At 46.2% G+C, this 16909-nt stretch overlaps 1 protein-coding gene across 2 annotated transcripts in view; it reads right to left on the reverse strand.

Moving 5' to 3' along the window:
- The window catches only part of TMEM132C (transmembrane protein 132C), a 208814-nt gene that overhangs the window by 83715 nt on the left and 108190 nt on the right, over positions 1-16909 (reverse strand). The window lies entirely within an intron of this gene.

The following is a 16909-nucleotide window of genomic DNA, read 5'->3' on the forward strand; positions in this document are numbered from 1 at the left end:
GCTTGCTCCTAGAAGTGGCCGCAGCCACTCTCAGAAGAGGCTGCAGTGATTGCAGCAATCAGCCGTTGTAGGATTGCCCACAGGGTCCCCTCCCAGTCAGCGGGACTGGTCATAGGTGGGGGCATGTGCCCCCCCAACTAAGGTGGTACCAGTCGCCCATGTGGCTGAATGTAGTATCAGACTTAACTGATTTGTGTCAAACTGGTTTATGCAATGTTTGTCCCAGACACCTTCTTGGTTTAAGTTAAACCAGAGTCCCCCAGCATCCCAGTTGCTTTGCAGCCCTGGGTTGGGCTGGGCTGTGTGCTCCAGAGAACAGGGCTGCCCCCCCACTCTGCTCCCTAGCCAGAGCTCCAGTGGAAACTGCAGGCACAGCAGGGTCTCCCTGGCTTCCCCCTGTCCTTCTCCCCCTTGCTGCTTGCTGCTCAAGAAGGGATCCCCCCTCTCTCCCTCCCAACTCCCACAGCATGGACCCCAGCCCCATGGACCCTAGCCATGTGGTGTGTGGTGTGTGGTGTGCTAGCTAATACTGAGAGGTATCTGTGTGTGTGTCTCCAATTTCATTGGGACAGGACAAAGGCAGACAAGACAGTTGGCTTAGGGCTTTTTGGAGGTAATCAAAAGGTCAGCTGGTAATGTCCCTCTGTTCCTTCCTTGGAAAAAGCTGTTTAAGAACAGGTTGAACTAATGAGAGAGCTTTTGTTTTGTTGATGAGCTGATGAACACTTTGTTATCAGCCCCCTGCTGGCTCCCTCACCTGTCAGGTTTCCAGACAGTATGAAGAAGCAGGGAGAAGGAGATTGAAAAGCTCCGTATCATCAACAGATGCATGCGCTGCACACCCCCGCTTTGCTTTAGAGTGCTAGCCGGGGGCTGGGGGCCGGTAACACCCCCACTTCCTGAGCAGCGAGTGGGGAAAAGCCTAGGATGGTGCAGGCAGGGTGTGGGTTTGAACCCCTCCCTAATCAGAGCATCCTGCCAGGGCCTGACCACGCCCCATCTCAGCTCAGCATTGTGGAAGGGAATGGAGGTCAGCATTGTAGAAGGGAATGGAAGGCTACTCTAGCGCCCCCCACTTCCCCCCCCCGCCCCGGTTCTAGCCTGATCCCTGCCCAAAAGATTGAATCAATTCAGGTTCAGGCTTTTTTAATGGCTGTCCCTAGCCCTGAAGGCAAAAGGCTACATAAAGCACCACCAGCCACCTGAGCTACCCAGTTCTCTTTCAGATGACTAGACCAGCAAATGGAATACCAGTGTTTAATATCTATTTCTTTCAGCAGTTACTTAATAAAGGATGCAAGGAAGGTAATCCTTATGCAAAGCTCCGGAGCCTACACAGTAATTAAGGGAGAATGCCAGCTACTAGAGACAAGATGCAGGCTTGAACATCCTATTTTGCAATATTAGGCTTGCCCTTTAGCATTAAACCCTAAAAATCTTACACAGTAGGAAGAAGGGGTGAATTAGATGGATAATTAACAGATTTGGGTGCCCATACTTTTATGACAGACTGCTGCACTAACCATGTTTGAAGAAGGTCTTAAATGGAAAATATCGAATGCATGATTTGAGAAACTCCACACGTGTGGCACAGCAGAAGCATTTATTTTTACCCAGATAACCTAATCTTTTAACTAAATCCACAGTACAGCCAAATTCAAGATTAGCAAATAAGGATCCTCATATTTACATCTCAGAGACTGATCCATGACATAGCCCTTTAGATTGAGGCAGTACACTGGCACCCAGGAGAACTCAGCGTGCTTCCCATTTCTGCCACGTGCTCTTTGCATAACTTTAGCCCATCACCAAGTCCCTAAAACCAGGTTATTAAAGATCTTCAATGCCTCAAAGTATAAAAGCTGCCCAAGTGGGATTTTCAAAAGCATCTCTGTGCCTAATTCCTATTGAGTTAAATAGGGCTTAGACATCTAGGCATGTTTGAAAACCCCTTTTGGCACCTATATGCATCTTTAGGCATTTACAACCATTAAAAAATTGGGGCCCCGGGTCCCTTGCTCACTGCTGAGCTGCAATTTGCTCAGTGCAGGGGCTTCCACATGCTACGTGCAGGGTCAGGGCAGCCATTGCCATGATGCATCCGGGAATGGTCTCGATGGAACGATATGCCAGCTGTAGGCTGGTAGCATGCAGACGTCGTCTTCTCCAGCCCCCAAATGCCCCTCAAGGCAGGAAGCACAGGAGATGGGCATGCTTAATTAAGGTGCCCTCAGAGCTCCAATCGGCAGGACAAATGTGTCTATTTTTTTGCAATCAGCCTGGCAAACAGTGGCTAGAACCAGAGACGGACTCTGTCCTTTACCCACTCAGTGCTTCTTTTCTCCACCGGTAGAATAGGGATAATAATAAAACCTTTCTTCCAGCCTTTTAATGTCCTGTCTGGTTAGACGGTAAGGTCCCTAGGGCAGGGGCTGTCTGCTACTCTGAATGAATCACTGCGCTCATGCTCGTACTCATACGGACCCTGATCTCGGATGGCAATGTGAAGCGCTGCCCTTGCACAACCGATAAGCAGCACATTGTTTTTAAAAGCACAGGAATGCACTAATGCTTCCTCAAGGATGACTGCAAAGCCTCTCGCCTCCCTGACTCAGAAACGCTGAAGTGGATCACAATATTTCACCAACACCACGTTCCTCCACACATCCTCTTTCCCCTAGTTGCAAACCTCCAATCTGTGCTGCAGCAAGGGAAGCAGACACCCCGATCTTCTCCGGGGTTACCTTATACCCAGCCATCAAAGTGGTGAGTCGGCTTGTCCCTGTATCCAAGCAGGAGACTGAGACCATTACTCCTATCAATAAAGGCCTTGTGCAAACTTCAGACTCGAGTCATCAGCCCCTCCAACTTTTATTTGGCTTTCTGTTTAATTTGATAGAGATATGAGTCTGCTAAAGTCTTATAAACTCAGACAATAAGAAAATCTCAAGAAATAAGCTCTCTCAGTGATTCATCACTTCTTCCCTCCTTCGAGACCCGGGTGTACTATTTAGCATTCATTCAGTGCTGGAATCTCTCCAGAGATCCTGCAGGCAAGCAGGGCCTTCCTCTTTTAGAGATATTGAATGCTGAAGTGCTGCAAAATGTCTAAGCAAGATCACTGGAAAGGAGGCCCCTGCTCAGGACTGCTTGGAGGAGACGTAGTCTAAGCCCCTGGCTTTCAAATAAACTTTGTGTTTTCAAAATGTCAGCAGCACAAGGAACCTGGACCCCTTCCAGCCATTAGCATTAGATTATATGCCTGCTTCACCCTGCTACAAGCAGCAAAGAAGAGACCAGATTAAATATGCAAAAGCATATTTTACAGTTCACTCTTAATTGCTTGGTTTAGCAATTTGGGGGCAGCAGATAAAACATGCTCAGCCACAGTCATGCATTTTTGAAAAGCGGGTTAAAGGCTTTGTCTCACTGACCCAGCGTCTGGCGTGTCTTATTTGAATGCGTTCTCCCAGGGAGGCTATTGGCTGGCATGTACGGCACAATGCATCGCATGTTTTTTAACATGGTTTCCTAACTGCATGAGGTCTTGCCTTCTATTTCCACCAGTATTCAGTTCTGTTAGCCTCGAAGCCTCATTTCCAAAATGGGTGGTATCATCCCGAGGTGAGTACCTCTTTCCTGGATGCCTAAATTTAGGCACTGCAGGTTCCCCCAGCTTGGCACCCAAAGACAGGGACACGCACAGTTAGTGGATACTGGGGATGATTTGGCTGGAAACCTTCGAAATCGAACCCGGGTGAAATTCCTTTCCATTCGCTGGAGCTAAATCACACAACGACCCCCCATAATGACTCCAGTTTCTGCCACAGTGGGCTCAATTTTTCCAGCTGCCAGGCAGTAATAAGGGGGTGCCCAGATGATGGGCTGATCTTGCAGTCTCTGTTTTCCACTCCCCTTAGAAAAACCAGCTGGTCCCAAGAAAGGGTGGCATCCTTACTGCAAATTTCCAGCGAACCAGCCATTTATCTGCATTATTGCATGCCTATGCCTTTGGTAGCCATGCATTCTCTCTCTCTTGGTGTTGCTGTATCTTATGGGTATAAATGCCAATTATTAGGCTGTGACTAAGTTAGTGCATTATCAGTCACGTGCAACAATGAACAGATCATGAGGCATTTGCTTAAATATAAGCACGTGCGCCAGTCATATGTGATAGATACAGGTAACTTAAACACCAAGCTCTAACAGTCTGCAGAGTCTAGTTTCTACAACTCTTTCACCGCGCTTGCTGCACTGCTGCTAGCCAATATACCGGATCCATGGAATAAACGTATATATCCATCACCATTCATCAGAGAGAGCAGGTGAATTAGTCTCTTGGGACATATTCAGAGAGGCAAGCAGCAGTCAGATTAGAAAGTATTTGTGTTTCCTAGAGGCCACTGATGAAAATAAAACTTTCTCTTTATAGATATATTTAAAATGATGCAAGAGTGTTGAATATTGAGGGAAATGCTAGGGAAATGGAGAAAGAGTAAAAAAAAACAACCACCCCAAAACTCTGCACCCTTAGGACTGGTTTACAATTGTTGCATCATTTTCTCTTGGGGGAAATGATTTTTCAACTATCCTGTTCAGGGAAAGCAATGCTTGTCTGTGACAATCCTCTCCCCTCCCCAAGACTCAGTAAATCCCTGGTGTGATTGCAGCTCCTTTTGCCTTCTTCATGCAGGTGTTGCCACAACTGTACAGCTGCAGCTATCTAACAGGAGTCCCAGTATGGCAGAAGCACCTTTTAGGCATCTCTGAAGCTGCCTAAAAGGAGAATAAAAGGTGTTGAAAGGAGTCATATCCTTCGAGGAATAAGCTTAAGGGCTACAATTTTATCTTAGGGTAAATTCAGTTTGTGTGGACGCCTCCTGGCCAAAAGCTGCCAGGAAACGGACTGATATTATGGACCATCTAAGAGTTGGAAGGTATTATCCCAAGGAAGGGGGAAGAAACCGTTTCAGTCCTAGCGCAGTCGATGTGCTGCAATTCTTTGCTAGGAAGGAAGCTGAGGCAGGTTCGCTTTTGCTTCTCTTGGTCTCAAACCATGTCTTCAATTGTCATCTTCTTGTCTGATACTTGTCCAACACGTAACGGCACCAGACGCCTGTTGGCGATGGGTTAAAGTCCCTAAAAACTAGGATATTAAACAATACACCCTCCACTGCATAATTTTTGGAACTCCTTGATATATAGTAAACCCCACCTAACTTGGAGGTCTTCAGGAGGAGGCTTGACAGTCACCTGGCTGGGGTTGTCTGACCTTGGTCCTCTTTCCTGCCAGGGGCAGGGGGTCAGACATGACGATCCATTGGGTCCCTTCCGACTCTATAATCTATGAATCTATTTCCTGCTCTTTCCACACAAATGGTCTTGAATCTTATGGGTTATGGTGCAGTCATTAGGCAGCTACAATAGTACATGATTGAGGTTAACTGCTGCCCTATCAGGAGACACCTCAACTAGTGATAATGGACCAAATGGTGAACATGCAATGTGAACACAAATCAAGCGGATATTTGTACTGAAATGAGAGGAGGGAAGAGGAGGATTGACATGGGGAGGTGCGGGCGGGCAGCCGGGGACCAGCCCCAGGGACTCAATTCTGATCCAGTGTACACCAGCGGGATGCTGGTATTGTAGAAGAACACAAGCTGGCTCATCATGAACAAATATGGCCGGAAGTCTTCCTTGCCAATGGAAAACAGCAACCTTCTTCCTCCACAATCTCTCTGCAAGCTCCTGTGGTAATGTAGTATGAATTTGCAGGGGCTTATTCATCATAATTTCCTTTTTCCATCAGGAAATATGGGGTAGATACCATATTCTACCATCTCATCAGGGCGTTACAATTCTGTGGCACACTGGGGCTAGGTACAGACATTTAAAAATCCCGAGACAGAATCAAAGTTACGCAGTTTTCTGTAAGCACCGTAGTTGAGATCGGTAGCGAACAGAACACGCGTTCTCATTTGTGATTAGCAGGGAAATGATTTTATAATGGACACGCCATCTCAAACGTGAGCTGATGGGCAACTCTACACAAGGATGACATCAAGTACTATTTAGCCTGACGAAGGGTTTTTGAACCCGAAAGCTTGCTTCAAAATTGTTCTCCAACTATAGTTGGTCTAATAAAAGATATCAGATTCACCCAAAGAACCTTGTCTGCATCAAGTACTACTGGCACACCGTCACCTCGGCGAAACCACAACCGATGCTAAGACCATGAAGTGTTTTTCAAGACAAGGAGGAGATACGGCTTGGTTGCAATTAAAGCCGGCTGGAAAAAGTCCAACAAAACTTTCATCTTGGCATCCGTCAGTGGGTTCAAACTGGAATATTTTGTGGAGACAGCTCAAAGTTAAGGACATTTCCCCTGGAAACCAGATAAAAGCCAGGCAGGCTTCCAGAGCCCACGGGGTAAGCAGACTCTCCAGACCTGGAGCGCCCGTCTCTTTTGCAGAGCATTTCAATATTTTTGGTTTGGTTCAAAGTTGGAACTTGAATTACCTCCCTCCACACAGCTTTCCCTGTAGCAGTTAGACAAGGCAATTCTTTATGGAGGCTTTATGAACAGGATTACGCTCCCTAACTCCTGGACTAAAACAGCTTTTGTTAACTAGCATGATTATGCAGATTTGCCTAAAGTCCTGGTTTACGGGTATTTTCTGTAGGCTGCACAACGCTCACAAAACAACTTAGCACAGGAAGGGGAGAACAACACGTCCGAGCAGAACTAGAGAGAGGTTTAGATGGACAAAACGTAAGGACCCAAACTGGAAAGGAAGCAACGGGACTAAATCTTGCAACAAAATGGGCGACAGGTTTCAGACCCACAAATGGGCAGAAATTCAGCGTTATCATTTATACAGCACAGCTATGCCTTCAACAGCACATTGCCCTCCTAATGCCACACTAGGGCATTTGCTCAGCACAGACTCAAAGGCCAGAGCACCATTAGCTTAATCAAGATTAATACTGCAGGCAAGACTGCACTGTAGGATTGATAGGTAGCTCAGTCGAAGTTCACTGTTATTGCCTGAGCACAGTAAAGCAAAAGAGGCCCTTCTCCATATTCCCTTGACACGCGGTGGCAGTACTGTCACTGCTAAAGTGCCTCGCACATGCAATTAACATTTTTAGGGAGTCATTTAAAAGGATGCTGTCAAGGCTGATCGGTCTGAAATTATACCAAGTATGTGGAGTTTGGATTTGTGCATATTTCAGCATCCCTGTAGTTCTATTCGCCTCCTTGCTTTGCTTCATCTCTGGATTTTCTCCCTTATTTCCTGGTACGCTGCCGTGCAAATTGGTCCTTTGCGTACTAAGAAGTCCTCTCCCAACATGCCGTTCCCAGATAATACCACAGTTAAGGCTGCTCCAAAGTTTCTGGAAGAACTTAATTTGAGGGGAAAATGACTTTATATATTACATGCTTTGAAGGAAGCATTTGCTTTCCCCAGATGTTTTCGATTCTTCATTGGAAAAATGGAAACCCCTCACAATTTCTTGTTTCTTGCTACAAATGTTCGACGTTTGGGAGCTGCTGGGCAGAAAACTATTGGTTTTCATTTTCAAGTTTTTGGTTTTTTTATTTTGTTTTGTTTGTTTGTTTTTAACAAAAACACAATTTTTCCATAAATCATCACCCCCCACCCCCTTTAGATTTTCCATGGCAAAAATTCCCAGGGTCCAGCTACTCCTAATCTTCATCCTCTGATTTTGATGTCACTGCTGATTACTGTGAAAAATAATTATGGTTAAGAATTCATGATGGTGAAGAATCAACATTGTTTGCATGGAGAGGAAAAAAAAGCCAGGATATTTGTTTCCTACCATTTCTTCTGCCATTGCTACTTAGCACCCAGGAAAAAGGGAAGGGAAATATAGAAAATATCTGGGATAGGAGCAGAACTGCCTCTGAGCTGAATGTTCATCAAAGCTATTAAGAGATGCCAGCTGCTGCTTAAAGATTTCATTGGACAAGTGTTGAACATTTGTGTTTGCAGCTAAAATGTTTCTCCTAAGAGCCGATAGTGGACATCAGTTTTCAGGCAGAGTGCAGATGCTTCTGTCTGACTGTCAGACACCAAAAGAGCAATGTGTCCTCAATATTTCAAGAAGACAAATGAAGGAGACACCATCCTAATGTTAAATGGCCTGTGAGAAAAGCAAGCGCCAGCTCGACTGACAAGATGCTTTACTGATAATCCTTGAATAAGGACAACTTTTGAGTGACACCTCCGAGCAGTCTTGGTCCTATCAACTTTGTCTCGGCAGAGTCACAATTAGGAAGCATCTTTGCCTCATTTGGCTGTGGGCTTGCGTTCCCAATCGGGGCCTGATGCAACACTCGGTGAAGTCAGTGGAAAGTTTCCCACTGACTATACAATCGTCTTTGGAGCAAACCCTTGAGAAGCAATTGGTTTGTGTGAACTCATGTGACCTTTCGTTTTTAGGACCATATTCCTCATCTTAACCTGAACCCTAACAAGGGGCAGCAGAGTAGAAGAGGATGGGGGACAATTTTGAGAAAACCCGGGAGGCAAAATTATTATTTTTTTTATAACAATTAGGTCTAACATGGAAATCTCTCCACTGCCCCCTCATTAGTCACATATTTGTCTTGCTGCCCAGAGTAGATCAGCAAAGATATTTATATTTACTGTGTAAGACCTTGTGATTTCCAAGTAACCATCACTGCCTCCTATATATCTTTTATTCTCTTCTCTTCTGAATTGTGGAATCTGAATGATGTGTCTGGTTTTTTTTCCATTTATATGAATGTTTTGGGACACTGTCAAAATGAAGGGAAGAATGCATTAAAAACAGTCCTTCCCTTGGCTGCTAAGATAGCCACTCTTTATGCTGCTCATTTCTGGACATCACTCAGCTTGGACCCTGAAATCAGGCTGGTCCAGTTTCACTCTTCTGGTTCCTTTATGCCAGTATGAAGATGATGGTCTGACTTCTCTGGCATGCATATAGTACTGTTCACTTTCGGAGCTAAATGCGTGTAAATGAGCAGGAGATCAAAATTAGGCTTGAGGGATATAATCAGAGTGCCTCTGCTCTTTATTACAGCTGGGAGTCAATCAGAAGTATGTCAGGAACAATCCCATTTAAGTCTGTGCAATTGCAACAGTAGAGCTGATGGGGGATCACGAAGAAGCCCAGTTATGTCCATCCTGCCAGCAGCTTGAACAGCATAGTGTTAAGACACAGCTGTTTTGGGGGTGAAGAGAGAGAATGAATTAAGCTATAAGTGTATATATATAGGACAGAATCCTATTTCACCTAGTGGATGACCAAAGTGCAGCTTGTGACCAACTCTGAGTTGCCCAACTAAAATGTACCCTCTGGACAGGTAAGTGCTCCCATTATAAGAAAAGGCAGACTTCTGTATTACTGGGGGTACCCAAAGAGAGAATTACTCCTATACTTTAGTTGGGAAATTCAGAGGTTGGTCTCAAGCTGCACTTTGGTTGGCCATTAGAAAAATCATAATTCTGCCCATAGTTTGAAAAATCACTCTACTACAAGTGACCCGCACATGCCCATGAAAAAAAGCATTATGTTCTAGGATCTACCACAGAGACACCAAGTATGTCTGCTAAATCATTCTGATACTGGGGACAGGTTTAATTCCTGGGCTAGGAGCAGACATTACACATAATGTAATGGTGAGATGGGAGTCCAGGATGGGTGGTCGTTCCTATAGGGAACAATCCTACAAGCGCAGAAGGAGACAATCCTATTGCACAGGAAAGGGAGGAAAGGGGCCAAGAAATCCTCTTGGCTGAACAGGGAAATTCAGGAAAACCTAGGGGCAAAAAAAGAGACATCCAGAACAAACTAGGGCAATTAGTGACAGGTAAGCGGGGACAAGGCTGAGCTCTTCAATGAGTTTTTTGCCTTCGTATTCCTGAACATGGATCAGGACACATCTGCCACTTGGATCATAGACAAGCACAAAAGGGACACCAGCCCACCAACTGTTAGTACTGACTTAGTGAAGGGACACTTGGAGGGGCTGGATGTGTTTAAGTCAGCAGGCCCGGATGATCTTCATCCAAGGGTACTGAAGGAATTGGCCAATGTCATAGCAGAGCTGCTGGCACAGCTGTTTGAGCACTCTTGGTGATCAGGTCAGGTCTCAGAGAACTGGAAAAGGACCGGTGTGTCTCTATTTTCAAGAAGGGGAGGAAAGAGGATCTGGGTAACTATAGACCAGTTAGTCTTACCTCTATCCTCAGGAAAACCTTTGAAAAAATTATTAAGAATCACATTTGTGGGAGTCAAGCAGGGAAAACAATGTTGAAGGGCAACCAGCATGGATTCATAGCAGGTAGATCCTGCCTGACTAACCTCGTTTCTTTTTATGACCAGGTCACAAAATGCTTAGACGCAGGAATCGAGATAGATGTCATCTACTTAGATTTTAAGAAGGCCTTTGATATGATATCTTATCCTATTCTCACAGATAAATTGAGCATCTGTGATGTAGATGATTACATAGTCAGGTGGGTGGCAAATTGGCTTAGAGGTTGCACCCAGAGAGTGGTGGTGGATGGGTTGGTATCACCCTGGAAAGATGGGGACAGTGGAGTCCCACAAGGCTCAGTCCTTGGACCTGTGCTGTTCAATGTCTCCATCAGTGACTTGGATGAGGGCATGGACAGCACTCTGTCCAAATTTGCAGATGATATCAAATTATGGGGTCAAGTTAACACACTAGAGGGCAGGGAACGAATCCAGGTGAATCTGGACAGGTTGGAAAAATGGGCAGAACAGAATAGGATCCAGTTCAACAAGGACAAGTGCACAGTGCTGCATCTAGGGAGGAGGAATCACCAACACACTTACAGGCTGGGGGATGACCTTCTCAGCAGCACAGCAGTGGAAAGAGATCTTGGAGTCATTGTTGACACCAAGATGAACATGAGTTGTCAATGTGATGAAGTGATCAACAAGACTAACTGCACTTTATCATTCATTAGCAGGTGCATGGCAAACACATCCAGGGAGGTGATACTTCTCTATGAGGCCTTGGTCAGGCACAGTTGGAGGACTGTGTCCAGTTTTGGGTGCCACACTTCAAGAGGGATGTGGACAACCTTGAGAGGGTTCAGAGGAGGTTCACTCATATGGTTAGAGGCCTGCAGGTAAGGCTCTATGAGGAGAGATTGAGGGACCTGGATCTCTTCAGCCTCCACAAGAGAAGGCTGAGAGGTGAATTTGTGGCCACCTACATATTCATTGTCAGGGGGGAGGCAGCAAAGTATAGGAGATACTCTGTTTACCAGGGCACCCCTTGGAGTAACGGAGCAACAGACACAAATTGACAGAGAGCAGATTTAGGTTGGACATCAGGAAGAACTTCTTTATAGTAAGGGTTGCCAGAATCTGGAACGGGCTCCCAAGGACGTGGTGCTCTCCCCTACCTTGAGGGTCTTTAAGAGGAGGCTGGACATGCACCTGGCTGAAGTCATGTAACCCCAGTGCACTTTCCTGCCCAGGGCAGGGGGTCTATGACCTGCTAAGGTCTCTTCCAACCCAAACATCTATGAATATATAAACTGGTTTAAGTGATCAGAAACTAGTTTGTGTGTCTAACAGAACATAAATTCAGAGCACATAAACCAGTTTCAAAATGGCTGAAACTGCTTTAAGATATCATTTTATTCTGGCTATCAATCAATTTTGGCTACCTTTGACCTTGTCACCTGACCTAGGGACAGACATTAAACATAAACCGATTTAAGTGATCAGAAACTAGTTTGTGTGTCTAACAGAACATAAATTCAGAGCACATAAACCAGTTTCAAAATGGCTGAAACTGATTTAAGATAAACCTGGCTGAACAGTGGCGACATGTAGGGGGTACATGGCGATGCACGTGCACCCCCTGAGAGTGCCAGTGCACCCCCTGACTGTTCATGCTTGCCACTTAGGCGATGGGCAGGAGGGGGCAGGTGGGAGTGCCGGTGCCCCCCCCTGCAAGCCCCAGCCAATCACTACAATCACTGCAGCAGCTTCTGGGCGTGGCTGTGGCTTCTTCTATGAGCGACTGCAGTGATCAGCTGGAGCTTGCTCTTAGAAGTGGCCTCAGCCACTCTCAGAAGTGGCTGCAGCGATTGCAGTGATCAGCTGTTGTGGGATTGCCCATGGGGGACCCCTCCCAGTCAGCAGGACTGGTCGCAGGGGGGGCATGCGCTCCCCCGACTAAGGTGGCACCAGTCGCCCATGCGGCTGAATGTAGTATCAGACTTAACTGATTTGGGTCAAACCGGTTTATGCAATGTCTCTCCCAGACCCCTTCCAGGTTTAAGTTAAATCAGAGTCTCCCAGCATCCCAGATGTGTTGCAGCCCTGGGTTGGGCTGGGCTGTGTGCTCCAGAGAACAGGCTGGCCCTGCCCCTTTGCTCCCTAGCTAGAGCTCAGGGGGAGAGTCCAGACACAGCAGGGTCTCCCTGGTTTCTCCCTGCCCCACCCTCCCTCACTGCTTGCTGCTCAAGCAGGGAATCCCCCCATCCCTTCCTCTCATCTCCCACAGCATGGGCCCCAGCCCCATGGACCCGAGCCATGTGGTATGCTAGCTAATGCTGAGAGGTGTCTATGTGTACGTGTGTCTCCATTTCACTGGGACAAGCAGACAAAATAGTGTCTGCTTAGGGCTTTTTGGAGCTAATCAACAGGTCAGCTGGTAATGTCACTCCACTCCTTCCTTTGCTTGAAATAATGACAGAGGCTTTTGTTTTGTTGATAGGCTTATAAACATCAGCCCCTTGATAGCTCCCCTGCCTGTCAGGTGTGTAGACAGTACGAAGAAGAAGGGAGAGGGAGATTGAAAAGCTCATTATCATCAACAGATGTATGTACTACACACCCCTCTTTGCCTCAGAGTGCTAGCCAGGGGCTGGCAACACTCCTGCCCCTTGAGGAGCAAGTAGGGAAAAGCCTGGGATGGTGCAGGCAGGGTGGAGGTTTAAACCCCTCCCTAATCAGAGCATCCTGTCAGGGCCTGGCCATGCCCCCCTCAGCTCAGCACTGTGGAAGGGATGGGAGGGCTGCTCTAGTGCCCCTGGCACCTGACCTGAGCCACTGCAGGCATGTGCCTGCATTTCCTCAGTTCAGAGGGAATGTCTGTGCAGTTGCAAACCAGTTCAACTTAGGCAGGTTAGACTAACCTGCAAAGATTGAATCAATTCAGGCTCAGGCTTTTTGAATATCTGTCGCTAGCCCCCGTGCCTCACCTCTGCAGCCAGATTGTGTAGTTCCTATTAATGCCAATCCAAGTGTCTAAACAAAATTAAGGCTCCCTCTGGGAGTGAGAAGGAAGTAGGGACAAAGAGGAAGCGGAGTCCTGCAGAGGAGACTTTTGGGAACAGAAGAAAGCATAAACTTAAAGTTGTTCTGCTTTTTTATCATTTAAGCAATTCTCAGGAAGAGACTGAGTTTTCCTAGATTTATAGTGCATAGTCAGGCTAGGAAAGCCATGGAAAAAGTCCAAAGAGCCTGCTACATCCTATTTAATATGGAACAGAGGCTCTGCAATAGTGTGAGTTTCACCCATAAGCCTTTTCTTCTTCTTTAAGTAAGTTTAATTTGGATAATTAGCCAGTTGGCTAATGTTCCATGAACAAAGCCTCCTGGTCTCAGTCCTTAATGAGTTGTCTCTCAGCAAAGACTCTAGGTCAGATTCACCCCTCTGCAACTCCACTGTAATCAGGACACAGTGAACAAATGCTTCTTAAGCCCACAAATGTTTATCAAATGACAGTAAGTGCCACTTAAAAACTCTCTATTTACCACACCTCACATATAAGGAGAGCCTGGTACAGTACCCAACTATACTTATAAATTGCCCTTGTATTTCACTACCTACAGAACATGACCTCCTGTGCTTTCCTGAGAGTGGGCGAGACAATTGTTACGATCAACTGCTAGGCTTTTGCCACAGAAAATGCCTGCTACATTGGCAAGGGTGGCCACTGGGATGCCCCACAGAGGGCACGTCTACACGTATAATTAATGAGTCTGAATTTTCTGTACAGGGCCAGGATGTGCTCTGAACTCAACATGGCTGGCAAGCAGCTTCCCAGAAGTCAGGACAGCTCTCCCTGCCCTCCGTGGCCCCCTGCTGCCTAGGCTGACGGGGAGCAATTTGCTCCCAGTCAGCATCTACACATGCAGTATGGCACATAAGTTAATGCACCGTTTTTCTAGTACCTGTATCTACAGGTACTAGAAAATGGAGTATTAGACTAATATACTGCCCAGTAATTGTTGTGCACGTGTAGACAGTGATGTTTTACTACATATTAGATTAGTCTAATGCACAGTAAAGCATCTTGTGTAGATGTGCCCACAGGGACAAGCATGGAGTATTACCTACATAGGCAAGCTGGGTGCCACATGCTGATGGTAACTCATATAACACACCTGATCTGCCGAGAAAATGGTGATTGCAGGTTTAAAAGGGGAGAGAGGCAGATCGAAAAGGCTGCCCAGCCTCTGAAATCAACAGTATAAAGACAGAAGGAAACGAATTTGCATTTTCCAGCCTCCTCCTCGGATTTTATATTTACTACTGCTGTTGCTAAGTCTCAGGGTCTTGGGGGCAGAGCAGTAAAGACACCTTGCTACAGATGCACGGGCACAAGTGTGATCCTGAATGCTGGCCACAGCAGTCTCTTGTGTGATACTGCCTACAGACACCCTTGTGCCTGAACCTTGCTACCCTGAAGGGCTGTCTAGAGATGCAGGCAGGCCTTTGCCTTTTTTTTTTTTTGACTGCTGCTTAGCCTAGTTTGATTCTGCTGAGGTAGAGACGGACAAGAAGCCTCCCTCTCAGAGCAAAGCTGAAAGTGATGGATCACTCTTACATTATTATTCCCCATGTGTGTCGCCTTTTTTTATTTAAGTACAGAAATGGTGGTGAGCAGCAAATGATCCATCTTCTAAAATTTGTGTCAATAGCTCGGAAAACTCCCAGAGCTGGAAGAGCAAATACCGCTAACAATTTTCGTGCGTCTGAACGATGAGGCTGGCGACAGCACCAAAATATGTTATGCGTGACGCTTCAGGTCCGACCTGGCTTCTGCTCAAGTTCATTGGAGCTTTGTCACAGATTTTGATGGGAGTAGGGCCACTGTTTCACTGCCACTTCTCCTCTACCCTCAGGCTCTCTTTCCAGTACCAGTGCTGGGGTTAGGAAAGCACGGGCAAGCTCTGAGGATTTTCTGGTGCTCTAGGCAACCTAACAAATGACCTGTCCTGCCAGCACCGAGCTACTCACACATTGTTACTGGATATTCTGCAGCCCCTTCGTACACTGGTTACGCTATACATGTAAATCAGAGTCAGACAATAGTCTACCTGCTGATCTACATCACTAGCAAGCAAGGAAGGTGTTAATCCATTCAATTCAGATGATGATCTGTTCTGACCATCTAGTACTGCCAGCTCTGAAATAGTTCTTCAGCTCAAGAAACGGAGCTCCAGGACCTTCAGGTCTCCACAAACGGGGCTCCTCACCCCCTTCACACCTTTGTGGTCCCTTATACCTGTGCCAGGTGACTGCGTTCTGTTTGGGTAACACTTTGGACTCCTTGACACAGGTGTAAATGCCTTTAATGCAGGGCTGGGCAATTATTTTGGGCGGAGGGCCGCTTACTGAGGTTTGGCAAGCCATTGAGGGCCACATAACAGGCAGCCAGGGCAGATTAATATTAATTTTCTAAATTTTTTAGGGGCCCCGCGGGCCAGACAGAATGTCCTGGTGGGCCGCATCTGGCCCACGGGCCTCATTTTGCCCACCCCTGCTTTAGCGAGTGTCTTATCAGAGCCCATCTGGGTTCTGGGAATTATCATTCCCAATTACATGTACTGCAGTAGCGACCACAAGCCACAGTCATGGACCAGATCTGGCCGTGCTAGGCATGGGAACGACAAAAGAAAAGCACAACCCCTGCCCCAAAGAGCTTACAACCTAAGTCCAAATTCTGCAGAACCAATTCCTTTAGTGAATGTTAAGGGTGGAATTGTTGAAAGCCTGACTCTGCCACTGACTTCAATAGGAATAGATTCAGGCCAACAGCAGGTACTTCTGAAAATCCTCTCCAATACTGGAAAAGTGGAAGAGTCCCTGCAATAGCTTGATGGTAGGACTATGGAGCAGATCAAACACCTGTGTCATGGTGCTACACACATTTACAGTGTGATCATGATGCCCTTGGGTTCCTCACTCTTAGTCCATGGAAGACCATTTTAGATCTTAAGCTTTTTGGGGCAGGAGCCTTCTTTCTTCTTTTGTCTCTAAATAACTAATACGCCGGTTATGCTATATACATAAGTCAAAGAGGCTAATAACCTTCCTGTTGATCTGCATCATCAGCAAGGAAGGAAGGGGTTAATATAGGCTATTTGGGGCTGTTAAGCCTCCCGAGTCTAATACACAGTCTAGATGCTGACATCCATTTGGCATTCATTCCAGCCCATTTTTGCCAGCCTTTCAAGGGACAAAGATTTTATTAAGGGTTTTCATCAGCACCAGTTACTGCTTCAAGAAAATAAATTTCATAGTGAAAGTAGCTTTTATTTTTGCAGTTAGGCTGATTATGCTATCCAGTTACTTCTATAAAGAGGCCTGGCCTTTATGAGCAATTTAAAAGGCCTTCTAAAGCAGATGGAGCATTTTAAAAATGGAAATGGGAATTACGGGAACGCTGAACAGAAAAATGCCCCAAAACAGTGAAAATTGTTGCTGAAAAGACACTGGGAATCAAGACACCTTTGCATGGAGATCCTGGGCTAAAGAAGATCATGTTTTAATCCTAAACAGATCTCAGTTAATACAAAATGTAGTATTCCATCAAAGCCAATGGAGTTAGTA

Source organism: Alligator sinensis, unplaced genomic scaffold (genome assembly GCF_000455745.1).
Source record: "Alligator sinensis unplaced genomic scaffold, ASM45574v1 scaffold628_1, whole genome shotgun sequence".
In the NCBI taxonomy this organism is placed as follows: domain Eukaryota; kingdom Metazoa; phylum Chordata; order Crocodylia; family Alligatoridae; genus Alligator; species Alligator sinensis.